Genomic DNA, 15862 nt, shown 5'->3' with positions numbered 1-15862 from the left:
AGCTTTCTGAACTTGGCTGCCGAATAAACTTTTCCTGTATCCTGAGAAGTCTAAAGCCTGTCATTTTCTGCAACAATTCGGGAAAGAAACCAGTTTGGCAATGAGAAGCTAACATGAAACTAGGAGTCGGTTGTATAAAGAGCTTCCTGATAAACTGAGAAACAGAAAGCAGAAGTTGCTTAAATGGGGGGAGCACTAACAGATATCTGGAAATGCTCCAGGATGGGGCCAGGAAAGCCAAGGCTTAACTTGAGTTGTGGCTCGCAACAAACACAACAGAGAAGCTTTCCTGGGGACAGTATGTGCTGAGCAAAAGGAAAGTCAAGGAAACACCAGCCTACTAGCGGCAGAAGAGGGCAAAATGGTGGCATCTGGCTGGCTGCACTGCCTTCATTCAAAGCCTGGCCAAAAAAGATCACATCACACACAGAGCTAAAGAGTCCTGGGAGCCACCAGCTGTAATTTTGGGGACTCAGTTCAGTTCAATGGAAGCCACAGAAGACAAGACAAACAGAAGCCACAGAAGACAAGACAAACAGCTTCCTTCCTATCTTTCTAAAGGGAACCCAGGAAACTCCAGACTGGCACAAGTGCCAGGGGAAATCCGGGGGGGGGGGGGAGATGCTCAATCGGTCGGCCTGGAAGCACTTCGAAGAGCCGGCATGGGGTTGTTAAAAATAACACGTGCCACATTAATCTCGTTGCTTCCTTTGACAATGATTAGATTTGCAAGATGGGGTGAAGATTGTCAGCTTGGACTTCAGAAAGGCATTCAATAAGGTCGACTGAGCCTCCTCCTTGCTAAGATGGAGCGAGATGGGTGGATGGTGCCACCAGCGATACACGGTGGGTTGAAGAGTAGATATAGCAATAGCAATAGCAGTTAGACCTATATACCACTTCCTAGGGCTTTCAGCCCTCTCTAAGCGGTTTACAGAGTCAGTATATCGCCCCCACAGTCTGGGTCCTCATTTCACCCACCTCGGAAGGATGGAAGGCTGAGTCAACCCTGAGATTTGAACCGCCGAAATGCAGATAGCAGTCAGCTGAAGTGGCCTGCAGTGCTGCACTTTAACCACTGCGCCACCTTGGCTCATACTGGCTCATATCCAGTATATGACGTATGCCATAGATCTCTCTCAGCATGGGCAGGAATGGAAAGACACGTCAATCCCCAGGACGGAAGAACGGATGGGAAAAGGGATGGAGGCAGCAAAAAGGGCCACATTGACTGTTTCAGTTAGAGAAAGGAATAGACTCCCTTCTGTTTTTCCTTGGAAACCATTTCTGGACTTTGTGCTTGAGAGAGAAAAAAAACCAAGAAAACTCTTGACTTTGGGTTTTGCTGATTAATATGGATTGCTGTTATAGAAAGGATTGTGTCAAGTTGGTAAACTTGTCATAGTTCTCCACCTTGCTCTAAAGCAGTGGTTCTCAAACTTGGCAACTTTAAGACTTGTGGACTTCAACTCCCAGAATTCTCCAGCCAGCTCTGCAGAGCTGGCTGGAGAATTCTGGGAGTTGAAGTCCACAAGTCTTAAAGTTGCCAAGTTTGGGAACCACTGCTCTGAAGGAATGATTTAATTTTGGATCTCCTCCCCGCATGGACCAACACTGCCACAATTGCTATTGATTGCTCTTTTATAAAGCCAACTGCGTGTCATCAGTCGGTCCACACAGCTTGATTTCCATCTGGCTGCCGATCTGAAATTTATGGGCATAAAAACACCCTCATTTTGAGCCTCACAAGTACTTCGGTTGGCACTCTCTTGTTTCCGCTTTGTTCCCCGCTTGCTTTCATTCTTGCAACGGCCCCCTTTTTTCCTCTACCGCAGAACAAGAAAGACACACCACATCGCAAACTCCAAAAACTGACAGGTTTCGCTAAGCATCACACATCGCCCTCTTTTCTAGCACTTTGCTGTACCACAGGCCAAGCCAGGCGTCCGTTCCCTCCCTGCTTCGTTGCTGCTGACACCACGGAGCCCATGACGGGCGATTAGGTGGTCATCTCCACTTCCTGGCCTGGCTGACACGTCAGCAGGCGTGGAAACGACCCCAGAAACCCCGCTGAAAAGCTGGCAGCTGGCAGCGAACCCCCTACAGACCACCGAGGCGGGCTCTAATTGCTCGGGCTGATTTCCAAAGAGGCACAAATGTTTGCAAGGACCCTCACGGCGTTGCTTTCTCTTGCCAAAGTTTGCCCACACGTGCCAAGCGATTCACAACGAGCGTCCAGCCGCCACTGTTATCAACTGTCAAGTTGGAAGACAATTCGAAAGTCCCAGAGCAGAAAATCCCATGGCTTCTGAATCTGCAGACGGGGCTCTCCAATCAAGCAAATATTCAAGGTGGCCCGGTGGTTGGAATGCAGAACTGCAGGCTACTTCTGCTGACTGCCGACTGACAGCATTTTGGCAGTTCGATCCTGACCGGTTCAAGGTTGACTCAGCTTTCCGAGGACCCGGATTTTTTGGGGTCAACGTGCTGACTCTGTAAACCGCTCAGAGAGGCCCATAAAGCACGTTAAAGTGGTATATAAGTCTAAGTGCTATTGCTATTCTGTATTTAGTGAATTTAGTGACAGGTGGGCCTTGATTTTGTTATAAATTTTTATTTCTCATATATACATTCACAATTATATAATCTCATAACTGTTGTTAATAATATGTATTTATAACAATTTTTCTCCCCTACAATTGACAATATAATTGAAATTGCTTTCTTACCATCCCATACACCCATCTTATTTTACAACAATCCTATTTCTTCTTCCTTCCTTCCCTCCTTCCTTCCCTCCTTTCTTCTCTCCTTCCTTCCCTCCTTCCTTCCCTCCCTCCTTCCCCCTTCCCTCCCTCCTTTCTTCTCTCCTTCTCTCCTTCCCTCCTTCCTTCCCTCCTTCCTTCCCCCCTTTCTTCTCTCCTTCATTCCCCCCTTTCTTCTCTCCTTCCTTCCCTCCTTCCTTCCCTCCTTTCGTCTCTCCTTCCTTCCCTCCTTCCTTCCCTCCCTCCTTCCCCCTTCCCTCCCTCCTTTCTTCTCTCCTTCTCTCCTTCCTTCCCTCCTTCCTTCCCCCCTTTCTTCTCTCCTTCATTCCCTCCTTCCTTCCCTCCTTTCTTCTCTCCTTCATTCCCTCCTTCCTTCCCTCCTTTCTTCTCTCCTTCCTTCCCTCCTTGCTTCCCTCCCTCCTTCCTCCTTCCTTTCCCTCCTTTCTTCTCTCCTTCTCTCCTTCCTCCCCTCCTTCCTTCCCTCCTTTCTTCTCTCCTTCCTTCCTCCTCTCCTTTCCCTTCTCTCCTTCCCCTTCCTCTTTTGTATGATGACCGTTCAAAATGGCTGGGGAAATCTGGGAGTTGAAGTTCCTGCGTTTTAAATCAGCCAAAGTTGAGGAGCACCGGTCTCGACTGATCCTCGGAGAGCTTCAGGTGCCAAATCCATTTCAAACAAAAAGGGCCGGGTGGCTAAAGCATACAATGAACGGTGGTGGGAACTGGATATATCTAGCCTAGCAAGGAGAAGGACCAGGGGTGACGTGATATCGGTCTTCCAATGTCTAAGAGGCTGCCACAAGGAAGAGGGGACCGTCAACCTATTCTCCAAAGCACCAGAAAGCAGGAAGAGGAGGACGGAATGGAAACTTATCAAGGAGAGAAGCAAACTGGAATTAAGGAGACTGGTAGTGAGAACCACTTATTAACAGAAACAGCTTCCCCCTAGAACACTGTTTCTCAACCTTGGCGGCTTTAAGTCCTGTGGACTTCAACTCCCAGAATCCCCCAGCCAGCGCAGCTGGCTGGGGGATTCTGGGAGTTGAAGTCCACAGGACTTAAAGTCGCCAAGGTTGAGAAACACTGTTTTGGAAGAGAAGCAAGAAAGCAGGAGGAGCCACGGCTAGGCTGGCACCCTGGACTGGCACTCAAGTGCTCACAGGCATCAGCACGGGATTCTGGGAGTTGAAGTCCACAGGACTTAAAGTCGCCAAGGTTGAGAAACACTGTTTTGGAAGAGAAGCAAGAAAGCAGGAGGAGCCACGGCTAGGCTGGCACCCTGGACTGGCACTCAAGTGCTCACAGGCATCAGCACGGAATTCTGGGAGTTGAAGTCCACAGGACTTAAAGCCGCCAAGGTTTGAGAAACACTGCTCTCGAAGCTGTGGGTGTTCCATCATTGGAGCCTTTCAAAGGGAGAGTGGACAGCCACTTCTCTGGAATGGGATGGAGCAGAGGTGTCAAACTCAAGGCCCTGCGGGGACAGCCTGGAAACAGCGAAGGACTGGCCTGCAGTGCTTCTGCCAGAGAAAACAGAGGCCACACACGGCTCTCCGCAGCTCTGTTTTTGCTGGCAGAGGCTTCCAGGAGGCCATCACAGCCTAAAACAGAGCTGAAGAGCCCCTTTTGGCTGGCCGAGCGCTCGAGCCACCATAGGCGCCCCCCATGAGTGACATCGAGCTGGCCACGCCCACATGGCCATGCCCACCCCAGAGCGCTGAGGTCAAACATAACCCTGGTGCGGCCCTCAATGAAATCGGGTTTGATTCCCCCCCCCCCCGGTACAGAGTCTCCTGCTTGAGCAGGGGGCTGGACTAGAAGACCTCCGAGGCCCCTTCCAACTCCGCTATTCCACATTCTCTATTCAAACGCCCACTTCCTAGCCCTGCATTGATACCCATGACCCATCTGGGGCCCGTCTGCTGATTCCTGGGGGGGGGTCCTTCTCTCCCCTCCACCGGCACAAAGACTGTCTTGCCTAGAGACCTTGCTTTGGGCTGCACTGCTGACTTCCAACCCAGCGAATTGGGGTGTGACCCATCAAAACCGCGCTCGACTAAACCGCGCCCGATTAAACTGCATCGCTGACGTCATCAACAGGCGACAACAGCCAGCGCGGAGAAAGAAGGGCGCTTTAAATAGCGCTTTGAAAGCAAGCCGATTCAACTTAAGGTAAGGGTTAGGGTTAGGGTTAGGTTAAGGGTTAGGTTTAGGGTTAGGTTAAGGGTTAGGTTAAGGGTTAGGTTTAGGGTTAGGTTTAGGGTTAGGTTAAGGGTTAGGTTTAGGGTTAGGTTAAGGGTTAGGTTTAGGGTTAGGTTTAGGGTTAGGTTAAGGGTTAGGGTTAGGGTTAGGGTTAGGTTTAGGGTTAGGTTAAGGGTTAGGTTTAGGGTTAGGTTAAGGGTTAGGTTTAGGGTTAGGGTTAGGGTTAGGTTTAGGGTTAGGTTAAGGGTTAGGTTTAGGGTTAGGTTAAGGGTTAGGTTAAGGGTTAGGTTTAGGGTTAGGTTAAGGGTTAGGTTTAGGGTTAGGTTTAGGGTTAGGTTAAGGGTTAGGTTTAGGGTTAGGTTTAGGGTTAGGTTTAGGGTTAGGTTAAGGGTTAGGGTTAGGGTTAGGGTTAGGGTTAGGTTTAGGGTTAGGTTAAGGGTTAGGTTTAGGGTTAGGTTTAGGGTTAGGTTAAGGGTTAGGTTTAGGGTTAGGTTTAGGGTTAGGTTAAGGGTTAGGTTTAGGGTTAGGTTAAGGGTTAGGTTTAGGGTTAGGTTTAGGGTTAGGTTTAGGGTTAGGTTAAGGGTTAGGTTAAGGGTTAGGTTAAGGGTTAGGTTTAGGGTTAGGTTTAGGGTTAGGTTAAGGGTTAGGGTTAGGGTTAGGGTTAGGGTTAGGGTTAGGGGTTAGGGTTAGGGTTAGGGTTAGGGTTAGGATTATGTTTAGGGGGGTTAGGTTTAGGGGTTAATTTTAGGTTTAGGGTTTACAGCGTGCTTCTGTCTCTGCGCTGTTGTCACCCTGTTGATGACGTCAGCGACACGGTTTAGTCGGGCGCGGTTTAGTTGAGCGCGGTTTTGTGGTGGAACCGAATCGGGGATGGGTTGACTGAGAAAGAAATCGTTTTGGCCTCCGTCGCAGGGACGCGCGTACCTATCCATGAGCCAGAAGGACTCTCCCCAGCCCCTCCCTGGCTGATTCCTTCCTCAAGCTTGTTTCCTGGGCCTGCAACCCTGCTCCGAATCCTCCTCATTAGGAAAGAAAAGAGAGTTTTTGGCAGAGAGAGCATGGAAGTCAGGCTGCTTCCGCCCGCTCAGAAATTCATCTTGTGATCTCCACTTTATTGCAGCTCAAAGTTCACCCCAGCAGCAGATCCAGAAGAGGCCAAGGCAGAAGACAGAAGAGGAGGAAGCAGAAGTGAAAAGCTTCTCGAAGCCATTTCTGGTTGGGAAAAACCAGGTGTTTTCTGGAGTTTGGTACTGCAACTCCCGCGACGCCTGAGCCAGACTTCCATGATGGCTGGGGCTTATGGCAGTTGGCACCTGTGATCTTTAGAGCATTGTTTCTCAATTTCAGCCATTTGCAGATGGGTGGACTTCAACTCCCAGAATTCCCCAGGGGGGAATTCTGGGAGTTGAAGTCCACCCATCTGCAAATGGCTGAAATTGAGAAACATTGCTTTAAAGGCATTGGGATGTCTGTTTAAAGACATTGAACAGGGACAAAACTGAGGTTTTTTTTTTAAGGTACCCCAAATCTTCATTTAAAGTGGGGGGAAACCCCAGGCACGAAATCCTTTCCTAGAACAGACAGCACCGCAGGCAAATGTTTGCGTCTGATTTGGCATCTCTGGGCATCCACACGGTGAGAGCTAAGCATGGAGACGGGTGGAAGCCAATTTCCCCATATTTTCCCACCATCTGTTCAGCAAACCACACACAGATGGACCGCAATGGCAGATTCTGAGAAAACGCGCGTAGGAAGGCCGGTGGGGGGGTGGGGGGGAGGCTGCAAACCTGGTTTGTGGCTTGTAGATGGTTAGGAAGAGAAGTGGAAGAAACAGATCCCCGATGCAGAAGATCGCACCTGGATTCCTCTGGGATCTGTTAAAAGTTCCAGGTTCTTTAATTGCATTCTTCAGAAAATTGGGGGGGGGGGAATCAGCCTGACTGCAACTGTTTTTGCAGGAATCACAACAAAGCCCATCTCTCTGAGCAACTTCTCGGCTTATCTCGGGGCCCCAAGTGGCCCATTGCTCTGTGCAGGAAGGAACAAGGCATGGCACGACATGAACGTCATGTCGCGAACGTCAAAAGCGCGCCGACAACACCGCGGCACTAAAACCGCGATGTCAAAAGCGCGCTGATAACAGCGCGCCGACAACAGCGCGCCGACAGAAGCGCGATTTAACTTAAGGTAAGGTTTAGGGTTAGGTTTAGGGTTAGGTTTAGGGTTAGGTTTAGGGTAGGTTTAGCGTTAGGGTTAGGGTTAGGTTTAGGGTTATTTTTAGGGTTATGTTACAGCGCGCTTCTGTCGGCGTGCTGTTGTCAGCGCACTGTTGTTGCGCGGTTTTGACGGTGCGGTTTTGTCACCGCGCTTTAGTCACACGTGCTTTAGTCTACCGCGGTTTTGTGGTGGAACCGAACAAGGAAAGGCCAGAAGCCAAGGAAACTGAGCACAAAGCTTTAACGATTGAATCTCCATCACCAAGAGATCTCCCTTGAATGATCTATTATCGACGCAAGCAGTCCTCGACTTGCGACCATTCTTTCGGCAACTCTTTGAAGTTGTAATGATGCTGAAAAAAAGGAGACTTATGGCTCCTCAGGGGCAGGACCATCGCCACATCCTTCGTGATCCGTGCGCTGGGGAACGATAGCGTGCGTTTATGACAGTCGCAGCGTCCTGGATCATATAGCTGACCATTGTGACATACATACACACACACACACACACACACACACCAGGGGCAGCTCCTGGTAAGCCAAGTTAATGGGGGAAGCTGGATTTGCTTAGCAACTCTGTGATTCACTTAGCAACCATAGTGATTTGCTTCATGACGGTTGCAAAAAAGTCATGAAATTGAGAGCAGCTCACTTAACGGGCACCTCGCTGGCCCCAATACTTTAAGATTTAAGATTTAAGATTTAGTTTATTTGTATGCCGCCCTTCTCCGGGAGGGACTCAGGGTGGCGAACAACTCAAAAGGGGAAAAGGGGATACAAACACAATACACGCAATTAAAATACACAAGAGTCACACAGCCATACCAGTCGAGACGGGAGGGGAACTCATCAACCCCAGGCCTGCCGGCACAGCCAGGTTTTGATGGCTTTCCGGAAGGCCTGGAGAGAGGTGAGGGTCCGAATCTCCGCGGGGAGTTCATTCCAAAGGACCGAAGCTGCTACAGAGAAGGCCCTCCCCCGGGTGGTAGCCAGGTGGCATTGGCTGGTGGACGGAACCCGGAGGAGGCCGACCCTGTGCGATCTAACGGGTCTATGGGAGGTAATTGGCAGCAGGCGGTCTCTCAAGCACCCAGGTCCAATACCATGAAGGGCTTTATAACTTACAACTAGCACTTTGAAGCGTATCCGGAGACCGATCGGTAGCCAGTGCAGCTCGCGGAGGATAGGTGTAACGTGGGTGTACCGAGGTGCACCCACAATCGCTCGCGCGGCTGCATTCTGGACGAGTTGTAGTCTCCGAATACTCTTCAAAGGCTGCCCCATGTAGAGCGCATTGCAGTAGTCCAGTCTTGAGGTCACGAGGGCGGGAGTGACTGTCGCGAGTGCCTCCTGGTTCAGGTAGGGGCGCAACTGGTGCACCAGGCGAACCTGGGCAAATGCCCCCCTGGTCACAGCCGACAGGTGATGTTCTAAGGTTAGCTGTGGGGGGGGGGGCAGAGGGCTGCCTTTGACCACTATGTAGCCCACCACAGACCTCATGTTAAGGGTGAAAGGAGCCAGCCAGGTTTATACAATATGAATTAAGTCAGCTGCTCTGATTAATTCGCTTGAAATTCTGCTGTTCTCAGCCACGGGGATCTGGCGAAGGAGACCCAATGGGATCTGGGTGCTTTGGCCTCCAAGGAGGAGAAGTAACACCCCTAAAAGTTTTGGGAATAGTCACAAAAATCTGAATTATCAATCATTTTGGGATGTGAGAGACAGAATAAAATGTTACACTCAGAGCTGGACATTTAAATCGTGTTACTGACATCATTGTCTACGAAGCCATGCTCACTCTGTGGAAATAAACCAGGGGAGCTCCACCCTTAGCAGAAAAAGGCAGGGAGGGCTTCAAAGGCAAAAAGGAGGTCTCCCAGGATGGGAATATAACAACTGAGGGACCCGGTTGCTCAAATGGAGCAGATGCAAGAGGATTAAGGGAGCTAGAAAGAATCTTGGAGGCCACCAGAAAGGCAGGAGTTCAAATATCTGGCATCAAATCCAAAATGAAGGCATTTGGCCGTGTGATGGACAGCATTCTGGATTAAAATAAATGGAGGGACATCACAGTGTCTCTCCTCACCCGCCCGGCCGTGGAGAAGACCTGGTTGATGCCTTCCTACGGTCTTCTTGCAAACCTTCCAATGAAGCTTGAAGCCACAGTGACTTTAATTACTCAGATTCCTGAGGCTCATGAACAGGAAGAGGTGAGAGGAGTAAGAAGGTGTTGGCATGCAGCAGGTCTTGATTTTAAGAGAAACTGGAGTTCCTTGCCTAGCGTGGACTTTCAACAAACAGGTTTAATCAACCCGGAGAAGCAACAATGAGGCGGCAGGGGAAGGGAAAGGAATCCAAGAGCAAGGGGAGTTGACAAAGAAGGACTTGCTAAAAAGGGAACAGCAGACAAGTGAGGAAAAACAGAGGCCGGGAGACGGGCCAAGGTCGGATGGAGCTGCAGAAGGGAAGAGGCCACCCAGGGATACTACCAGGAGGAGCTCCTCTCAATCTCTGCTCAAAGGGAAGAGGATCGGCATTTCTGGCTGGTCAGAGAAGAAGGCGGAATGCTGATGGGGAACAAAGAAAGAGAACTAAGAGCGGAGACAGAGGTGCTCCACTCTTCAGCCTCTCCAACAAACGTAATTCCACCGGGAGATGGTGGAAAGTCAGAAGAAGAAGAAGGACCCAACAGAAGTTTAGACCAAGAGCAACACGGCCAAGAAATGAATTTAAATCTCGAGGTCAAGAAGACTCCATCGTGTGGACCCGAAGATCACCCTGGTCCACTCCTATATTCCCAGAGGAGAAAGCAGACGCCCCCCCCCCTCTTTCTGTTGTACCCTCCCCACTCAAGAAGACTTCACACCCAGAGACTGACTGTCTTCAGGGGGTGGGCGATTATTTATAGTTTGGGGAGTGGCTTGATGTTGACTTTTTTTAGCCTCCGAAATGGAGATGGGATGGTCTACCTGCTTTCGCCTTCAATTAGCTGAGGTGGGGACTCCCATCCCACCCAGGGAGGCGGAGGTCCGGTGGATGCCTACGTGGGGGAGGAGTGGGTTTCGTGCTTTCCCCTTCTTCTTCAATTGCCCTGGTCCCATTCAGCCGTTTCTCCAGTCTTCCCGCATTCTCTCAATCAATCCCTCACCAAGATACGGTACAAGAATCTCGCATGGGCAGCCATGTCAAGATCCACTTCAGTGGGGTTGGGTGGAGGAGCCCTCTGAGTGGGGCTCCCAGACCTCCTCAGATCCCTGAAGAGCAGAATAGAATAAGAGAGTTTCAAGGGACCTCAGAGGTCTTCTAGTCCAACCCCCTGCTCAAGCAGGAAACCCTAGGCCGTTTCAGACAAATATTTGCAAACCTCTCGGGTCTTTCCCGGATGCCTGATAAAATTTTAGAACATTCATAACTTGATAGCAACGCAGTCATGATCAGAGGTCAGCGTGAAGTTTTGAAGAAGTCTTGCCAACTTAACCTGATTTCGCTTTTCGTTGGGCAATTTCCTTTACTGATAGCAGAGCTTTCTGTTTTGCTAGGGAAATGATATCAAAAAAATATCCCATGACATTCTGAGTAATAAGCTATTTAAGTGTGGGCTGAATCAATCATCAGGTAAATCCACAGCTGCCTTAAAAATTGTGCTCAGAGGGAGACAATCAATGGTGCCACATCAGGCACTGAGTCAGACCCCCCCTAACGCAGCAATATTTTTATCAAGGGATTGGGCGAAGAGGTAAGGAAGTGCTTTGCCAAGTTTGCAGGTGACTAAAAGGAGGGAGTTAGTCAACTGGAAGACAAAAGTAAAATTGAAAACAATCTCAGTAGGTTGGAGGGAGGGGCGAAACAAAGGAATTAGGCTTATGACTATTCATTTACTCACGGTTCAAAGTTACTTTCAAAGCGCTGAAAGAAGTGGCTGATGATCTGTCCTTGCCCTTACCATCATCACAGCCTCTCTGTGACGACATGATCCATTGCGTTGTATTTATTTTGTACAATGACAATAGAGACTGTACTATATCGAAATTCTACCGTTTAGAACTGAGAAAGAAAAGAAGAGAAAAAGGAGGAGAAAAAGGAAAAAGACAAAAGACAAAAGAAAAGAAAGGAAAGAAAAAAGAAGGGAGGGAGGGAGGGAGGGAGGAAGGAAGGAAGGAAGGAAGGAAGGAAGGAAGGAAGGAAAGAAAGAAAATTGTGCAGAAATCAAAGAAAAAAGAATAGAAAAAGAAGCAACTTTTATGGCACTTATAAGTGTAAATATAAAATAAACACTCCACGGTTACAACATTATTTTCATTTTCCCAATAATCTATTATTTTCTTCCAGTCACATAAGACCCTTTTCTCCATTGCCCGCAAGGAGGGGCTCCATCAAACCATCAGCCAACCAGTCCTGCCTCTAATTAAAGGGGGCCCTCCGGCCACCCCCCTCAACCTCCCTCACCGCCAGGGAAGTTCTCTAGTTGTCCTCGTGCATTTCGCCATAATAAATAATAAATGTCAAGAGAGACATTGGACTCAAAAACACGTCAAAGGGCTCTCCGCCGGGAGACGCGCTCTGCAAAACCTACGCAGGTTAAGACAAAGTTACGTAAAGTGGTGGGTACAAAAATACACACAACTCCCGTGCGAAAGAATGATCCAGTGAGGTTGAAAGACTCAGAAAAGCGAGAGAGGGGGAGGAAGGACACAGACTCCCCCCCCCCGAGCCGGGGATCAGATCCCAGGGGTCTCTTTTCCTTTCCTTGCTTGAAGCCCCCCTTCAAAAGATCAACACCCACCAATCCTCCCCCAGCTGCCCGCAGGCGGAAGCCTTACCTTTCTGGCAATGGGGGCATCTTTCTGAGTGAGCAGGGGGGGCTCCTGGTGGGGAGGGTGGGAGCTGAGTCCCCCCCCCAGCCCTGTAGCCCACCGCAGAGCAGCTCCTTGGGCTCCGGGCCCCTGCCAGAGAGAGCAGGCTGCCACTTGCTGCGTAGCAAACCTGAAATTCCACCCAGCCTCCCTGCCGCTCTTGCCCGGGTGAAGTGAGGCAGGCAGCGAGTAGAGACACATCCAGGCTGTCTTGAGTGGGGAGGGAGGGCCAGGCAGCCCCTCCCCTAGAGCCTCTGGGGAGAAGGAGCCCACCTGGGCCTCCTGGGTCCCCTCGGGATGCCCTGGGCTCTGCCAGGGAGACCGGAGCTCCCTGCTTAAGGTCTGGGTGGACGGAGCAAGAGGGACGATAAGAGATCCAGCCCAGGAAGCTCATCCTAGCAGGGCTGAGTAATCCTGGCTCATACAGGCATCGTGTTTCACATCCGCTTCGTCAGGGAAAACTTTAAGAACTATACAATGCTCTTTTTTTTTTTACATACATGCATGGATCTATTATTATATATAGGTGGACTCCAATTTAAAGTCATTTATTTAATTTGATTTGATTTGATTATATTTATATGCTGCCCTTTTCCCCCGAAGGGGACTCAGGGCGGCTCACAATTCAAATCAGGGAAGAGGGGTACAGACAAAAAATTAAAAAACGAAACATAACAATACATAATTTAAAAACACACAACAGTCATACCATTCGAGACGGGGGCAACAGCTCTTTAGCCCCAGGCCTGTTGGAACAGCCAGGTTTTAAGGGCTTTGCGGAAGGCCTGTATGGTGGTGAGAGTTCGAATCTCCACGGGGAGTTCGTTCCAGAGGGTCGGAGCAGCCACAGAGAAGGCTCTCCTCCGGGTAGTCACCAGTCGACACTGGCCGGCGGATGGAATTCAGATGAGGCCTAGTCTGTGGGATCTAATCGGTCTGGTGGAGGTGATTGGCAGCAGGTGGTCTCTCAAGTACCCAGGTGACCGAAGTTACAACAGCACTGAAAAACGGGACTTGTGACCATTTTCACACTTACAACGGTTGCAACCTTCCAGTGGTCGCGGGATCAAAATTCAGACCTTCGGCAAACTAATTCATAATTATGACGGTCGCAGCGTCCCGGGGTTCATGGGAATCCCATTTTGGGACGTTCTCATGAGCCAAGTCGACGGGGAAGCCGGATTCACTTAACAACCAGGCTGCTAACGTCACAACTGCGGCGATTCCCCCTCGGCAACTCTTGGCAAGGAAGGTTGCGAAACGTGGGGAAACTCGCTCAACGACTGTCTCGCTTAGCAACAGAAATGTTGGGCTCGATTGTGGTCGCGAGTCGAGAATGACTTGCTATGTCGTTGCCTCTCCACCACCACCCCAGAAAAGAAAATGAAAGTGGGCTTTATCCTTTAGTTCAGGCGTCTCCAAACCTTGGCGACTTTAAGCCTGGTTGACTTCAACTCCCAGAATTCCCCAGCCAGCCAAGCTCCCATTCTGGGAGTTGAAGTCCGCCAGGCTTAAAGTCGCTCAAGGTTCTTTTGCAGCCAAATGTGAAGACGAGGACCCCCCACCCCACCCCACAAAGCCACATCAGCCCCTCTTCTCCTCCCCCCCACATTTTATTTACCTCTTAAGGCCAGTTCATCCAGGTTAAAGACCCAGTGGGACCAGGACAAGGCCAGGCAAGGGAGCTCTCAAGACGCCTCCGTGGGATCTGCGCGAGAGAAAGAGGCTTCTTTTAGTCTCCGCTTTCATGGTTTCGCTTCGGTCTCAGTCCCTCAGGTTCAGGAAAAGAGAATTACAGTCCCCGATTTTCAACCGTTCATTGAGTTACCACTGCACTGGGAAAAGTGGTTTTATTGTTATTGTTATTGTTATTTTATTATTTGTATGCCGCCCTTCTCCGGGAGGACTCAGGGCAGCGAACAATTCAAGGGGGGAAAAAAGGGGAACATAAAAAGACAAAATACAAATAATAAAAGTAGACAACAGTCACACAACCATACATGTCGAGAGGGGAGGGAACTCATCACCCCCAGGCCTGCCGGCACAGCCAGGTTTTGACGGCTTTTCGGAAGGCCTGGAGAGAGGTGAGGGTCCGAATCCCTGCGGGGAGTTCGTTCCAGAGGGCCGGAGCTGCCACAGAGAAGGCCCTCCCCCGGGTAAAAGCCAGGTGGCATTGGCTGGTAGATGGCACCCGGAGGAGGCCAACCCTGTGAGATCTAATGGGTCTGTGGGAGGTCATTGGCAGCAGGCGGTCTCTCAAGTTTATGATAGGTCCCCCCCGGTTACAACCATTGTAGCATCTGCGCCCCCCACCCCCGTGGTCACGTGATCAGAATCTGGGCAGGTGTTTAGGACAGTTGTAGTCTCCTGGGGTCTCCTGGGGTCACGTGATCCCCGCCCTCCAACCTCCCAGGGGGCTCCCCAGAAGTAACGCCAAGGGTGGGGAAGGGCTTTGCAAAAAAAGGTCGTGAAATTCACTCTGCTTTGCTCAGCAACGAAAATTCTGGACCCCCTCGTGGTCATAAATCAAGGACCAACTCTAACAGGAAGTAACGCTTTGAAATGGGATGGACGGCAAATAAATTCAATAAAAACGAGAGAAATAAAAGGAATAACTGCCTGCTCCTTGAGAGGCCCTTTGCGCCCAGAGGTTTCCCTTCGTGACCCGACAAATGCGCGAACGACAAAAGTGCTTCGACAAAACCGTGGCGCTAAAACCACGATGTCAAAAGCGCACCGACAACAGCGCGCTGACAAAAGCGCGCCGATAGAAGCGCGATTTAAGTTAAGGTAAGGTTTAGGGTTAGGTTTAGGGTTAGGGTTACAGCGCGCTTCTGTCGGCGCGCTGTTGTCGGCGCGCTGTTGTCGGCGCGCTTCAGTGCTCATTCGTCGGCGCGGTTTTGTCGGCGTGGTTTTGTTACCGTGGTTTAGTCAGGTGCGCTTTTGGCGTTCGCGCATTTGTGGTAGAACCATTTCCCTTGTCCCTCGCCTGGTGGGGAAGACCCTGGGACCCATGGGACGGTGTGAGAGAAAGTGGCAGGGAGACAGGAGCCCCTTCCCCCTGCAGGGAGACCCCTCCCCAGGCCACCAGTCCGTTTCCTCTTTCCCCTGGTCCTCAGAGGTAGGGGCTACCCAGATCCCACAATCGACCTTAAGTTCTTTCAAGCCCACCAACCAGGCAGATGCAGAGGTCACTCTCTCCAAAGCCCCAGGCCCCAAAGAGCCGGAGGGTCTTCCCAAAGTAGGCTGCAGACATGCAGTGTCGTTGTTGTCCCCCCACAGTTGGAGGGAGCTGTGTTGGGGGTCAGGCCAGCCCCAAAGGCAGAAACTACCCTCCTTCTGTCCTGAAGGAACCCCTCCTAAGTAACTCTTGGTAGGACCAAGGACTCAGCCGCCTCCTTCTCTTCCTCCTTCCTCTCCCTGCCCTCAATCAAGAACCACGCCCTGGATGCCCCCCCAGCCCTGCCCAGGTGACCAAGCCCCCTCATCTGTGACATCAGCAGCAGCAAAGGAGGGGGCCCCAGTTTTCAGAGAAGACCCTCCTGGCGCTGCCCGGGATTGAAAGCAGCCTCTCCGGGGCAGGAAATGAGAAGATCCAGGCGGTTCAAATGAGTATAAATATTGATTCCTAGCTCAAGCTCTCGACAAGAACCTAGCCAACCAACGGTCGAAGCAAACTGGCGGCAGGTAAGAGTTAATGGAACTCAAGGGGGGCCGGACTTGGATCTCTGGTGGGCGTGAAGGGACTCGAGACTGGTGACTAGCTTGACTCCTCCTTCCCTCCGGTTCAGCCTGTTCCTCTCCCACACAGCCTCCTTCATGGGAGAGG

At 50.6% G+C, this 15862-nt stretch overlaps 1 protein-coding gene across 2 annotated transcripts in view; it reads right to left on the bottom strand.

Moving 5' to 3' along the window:
• SEMA4A (semaphorin 4A) overlaps positions 1 to 15862 on the bottom strand; it is a 69441-nt gene that overhangs the window by 34911 nt on the left and 18668 nt on the right. Inside the window, exon 2 of one of the 2 annotated variants that reach the window (XM_032234203.1) lies at positions 13655 to 13741. The gene's annotated coding sequence lies outside the window, so the exon portion shown is untranslated. Of the gene's footprint in view, positions 1 to 12000; positions 12385 to 13654; positions 13742 to 15862 lie in introns of those variants that run through there. The other variant, XM_032234202.1, reaches the window with a different exon arrangement.

Source organism: Thamnophis elegans, chromosome 17 (genome assembly GCF_009769535.1).
Source record: "Thamnophis elegans isolate rThaEle1 chromosome 17, rThaEle1.pri, whole genome shotgun sequence".
NCBI classification, from domain to species: Eukaryota; Metazoa; Chordata; class Lepidosauria; order Squamata; family Colubridae; genus Thamnophis; species Thamnophis elegans.
The sequence above is the reverse complement of the archived record's forward strand: the minus strand, read 5'-3'. Positions and strand labels throughout refer to the sequence as shown.